Source organism: Acanthisitta chloris, unplaced genomic scaffold, assembly GCF_000695815.1.
Source record: "Acanthisitta chloris isolate BGI_N310 unplaced genomic scaffold, ASM69581v1 scaffold33394, whole genome shotgun sequence".
Classification (NCBI taxonomy): Eukaryota; Metazoa; Chordata; class Aves; order Passeriformes; family Acanthisittidae; genus Acanthisitta; species Acanthisitta chloris.
In genome coordinates, this window is record NW_008669333.1 from 2064 (window position 1) to 6243 (window position 4180).

General features: G+C 41.2%; 1 non-coding gene across 1 annotated transcript; it reads right to left on the reverse strand.

Moving 5' to 3' along the window:
- Positions 1-576: 576 nt before the first annotated feature.
- On the reverse strand, positions 577-649 carry TRNAA-AGC. The gene has a single exon. It is a non-coding gene; the product is annotated as a tRNA-Ala (tRNA).
- Between the last annotated feature and the right edge of the window lie 3531 nt (positions 650-4180).

A 4180-nucleotide genomic window follows, 5' to 3' on the forward strand; every position in this document is an offset into this window, starting at 1 on the left:
GAGAAAATTACCATGATATTTCATAGACATGAAAATTGGCAAACAAAGGACACAATCTTGCTGCCAGGTGCAAAAGAGAAACGGAATATTCTAGCTCACTCTTTCTAATAAGTAGCTTACAGAACCAAAATAGAGCAAAAATACAACACGAATACAAAATTTTGTTCATCATACACTAGACTCTAAAATTAAAGATTAATAGCTAACTAATTAGTTAACTAAAGAATGAAATAATTAACTAAAGACTTAAGGACCAATCAAAAAATTCCTCATGTACTTTTCCCAATAACTTTTCCATGTCACTTATTATTGCATTAAAATGTCAGTAAGTTTTGTTACATCATGCAAAGACTTATTTTCTGCCTGTCTGTAGAAGAACAAACACAGGATTTTGCAATGAAAAAAATGAAATATTGAAAACAGTATGCTAACTACTTTTTATTTTAACATTACAGTTCCTTCGGGTTTCTTTACAGCACTACACAAGAAAAAGCGAGGTGTAAATAGGAAACTATTTTTAAATGCTTACTGTTTAGTTTGTAACAGAATAAACAGTGAAATAGACAGTGAAAACATTGGAGAATGCGGGCATCGATCCCGCTACCTCTCGCATGCTAAGCGAGCGCTCTACCATTTGAGCTAATTCCCCTCCTGAAAAAAAAAAAAGTTGTTTGAAACTTGAGGGTACACCCTCTAGATTTCCCCAAAACTACAACACAGCCACATTTGATGACAAACTCGTTATTTCTTGCTGAGTCATTCTTTCCACTCACCAACAACTGACTGCAGCTCACAGCAGGAACCATAGGACACATCTTCCAGCATGAACACTACCAGAATAAGCTTATTCATCCTCTTATAACACAAGTATTTGTTACTTAGCTGTTTTCATGCAAGAAGCTCTCAAAAAGATTGAGTTATTGAAAAGAAATTAAATGTGTCATTGAAAAAAAGCCCAACTTTTATTGAACAACTGTTCTGAATTCAGCAAAGAAATCAATGCTCTTTCCAATTTCAGGGCATGCACATGCAAAGCCTGCTTCAGCAAAAGCTTAGCAAGGGAAAAAATAGCATATGCTTTATTGAAACAGTTTTATAGTCAAAGCTTATACCTATGTATATATTTGAGTGTATGTATTTGCACACACACTCCTGTTTGGAAGGTATCTGGCTTCTCTGGGCTCACAGTCACAGAATCATTAAGGTCAGAAAAGACCTCTGAGACCATCGAGTCCAACCTGTGACCTAACACTACCATGTCAACTAGACCATGGCACTAAGTGCCACACGTCCAGTCTCACCTTAAACACCTCCAGGGACAGTGAGTCCACTACCTCCCTGGGCAGCCTGTTATAATGTCTAAAGTCAAGTGAAACTAAAACACAGCTGTTTTTCTTTTCTTGGTTTTCTTATTTATTACATCACCAAATGCACTTCTCTATAACCAGTATATTGCTTTTAATGACCTTAAAACCCTGTTTGAAAAATGAACACACCCATGCTTGCATGCCTTGACACAAAGCCTGTATCGTAGGCAGGGAATATGATGATGTACAGCAACAGGACACATTTCACATTTTAATCTTCACCTTTGCAGCAAGTATTGAACTCAAAATGCAGATCTAGAGTGATAGCTATCTATTACTACTACTACTAGGCTCAACTGGTATCCTTGGAAAAGTCCTCCCTGCAATGTTTGCCAAAAGGTTGGAAAAGCGGCGCCCGCAGCCCCTGGGGGCACCCACGGTGCATGGCTGCTCCGTCCCGTGGGGCTCTGCCCTGGCTCCGTGGGCATTCGAGCCCCCAGCACCTGCTATGTTCTCTTCCACCCTCCTTCCTCCAGACTCCTTGCTGCTCCTTCACAGAATCACACAAAATCACAGAACCAATTAGGTTGGAAAGGACCTCTGAGATCATCAAGTCCACCCTTTGACCAGACACCACCTCGTCAACTAGACTGTGGCACTAAGTGCCACATCCAGTCATTTCTTGAACACTTCCACGGACAGTGTCCATTCCAGTGTCTAATCACCCTTTCTATAAAGAAATCCTAATATCCAACCTAAACCTGCCCTGGCACAGCTTGAGACTGTGTCCTCTCATCCGGCCACTAGTTGCCTTGCAGGGACCAATCCCCTCCTGGCTACAACCTCCTTTCAGCCAGTTGTAGAGGGTGATAAGGTCACCCCTGAGCCTCCTCTTCTCCAGGCTAAATAACCCCAACTCCCTCAGCTGTTCCTCAGTAGTTTCAATCATTCTCACTCTCTGTTGCTGCTACCTGCCAAAGAATCTCCATGAGGAACTGGATGTGCATGTGCAGCAGCTCCAAGCCATCCATCACATGGCAAATAACTGAAACTTACCCTCTAGACCCTTCACCAGGCTTCATTGCCCTTCTCTGGACTTGCTCCAGCACATCAATCTCCGTCTTGTAGTGAAGGGTCCAGAACTGGACACAGTACTCAAGGTGCAGCCTCACCAGTGCCAAGCACAGGGGGACAATCCCTGCCCTACTCCTGCTGTCCACACTATTGCTGAAACAAAAATGATGTTAAGGCACTTGTAACAACTTTCACATACATGTAGTTGATCGACTCAGGCTGAGCTCCACTCTACGTCATCCCCCTACTTATATTAACAATAGAAGTCTCTCAGGTATCTCTTTGAAACATAGAGTGATGTACACAGTAAGAGACCTGGTTCTGACTCTGGTTCTCTGTAAGATGAGAAGAGTTTACAAACTCCACCTGATTTGTCATCACAGTGTGCACTTCTGCACTTCTCCATAAGCCCTATGTACTCTTGCACATATAGCTGAATTAAATAGCCTACAGTGACTTTCTGGCTGTTGCTTAAACATCCTCATTTATAGAGTAGATTGTTCCTGCGCTGTGTTGGCAGTACACCAGACAATGGCTCTGCATGAACTTAAGCCACATTTCTCACTCCACAGCAGAATGGGAGAAGTTATTCATCCATCAAGTGTAAGTCAGGCCAAGGGAATATCAAATCAGAGGGTGAGTGGAGGTAAGATCGCCACCTGACTGTTTTCTAACTAGCCTGGCTTGTTTTTACCTCGTTTACTGGGTTCTGGTGACACTGAATCAATTTTATGTACATTAGCCCTCTCATGTGATGGATGGCTTGGAGCTACTGTACATGCACATCCTGTTTCTCCTGGAGATTCTTCAGCAGGTAGCAGCCACAGAGAGTAGGAATAACTGAAACTAATCCACTGTTTTACCTCTGTGTGGCAGTATTCACCTGGTGCTTGACAAACTTCAGCACTGATTTGCTACTATTTCTTGTAGGGGAAGGGGAAGAAAGAGTAGCGGTATTCAGAAAAAAAATACAGTTGTCAGCTCTAAGGCCACAAATGGTGCAAGTGAGAGTAATAACCAGAAATAAAGCTCTGGTGACCAGCTGTAAGTTCAAGCTATATTACATAGATTATTGTTTTTCTTTATATTTAACTAGTACTGCTCAAGTTAAAAACAAGACTTTTGGGGGGGTTGAATGATTTATTGTGTATAGTTTTTTAATGTTGGTAGAATGTTTAAAGTGTTAAAACCAGCTTGAAATGGATGTATTTGTAATACTTGAGAAGTAAGGAGAGTTCTTTTCCATGTAAATTCCTAAATTTTCTATAGCAGCTGCTAGAACATGCACAGGCACTTCAGCAGGTCTTCTGTTGAAAACACTAGGTATAGCTTTCTGTTTCTCAGAAACTTGTTTTTCTGAAACTTAATTAAAGCAATTGATCAACTACTGGCAACAAGGCTTAAGGAGACCCTTGGAAGGCGTCATCAGCTGTACAAAACTGTCAAATCAGGCTGAAATGAAAAAAGCTCACCCCAGATGTTAAGTCTTTGGACAGTTACGAGGACAGCTACAAAAGCTGCAGCTCTATGTCTCACCTGGGGAACCTCTCTTATCACAAGTATTTCATTTGCAATAGAAACTGTGATTCAAAGGCCAATTGGAGTAAGGCAGGTTTTTTTTTTCATGTGATCTTCTTTATGCAGTATCAACTACCTTTGAATGCTCACCTAGGCCTAAAAACACCTGGTAACTTGGTCATCTCTAGGAATTTAGAGGTAGTTAGTTAACCAACACTCAGTATACCATGGTAAATGTCAAACATTTTTAGCAGTGATGACAAGGAAGAGATGTAGACCCG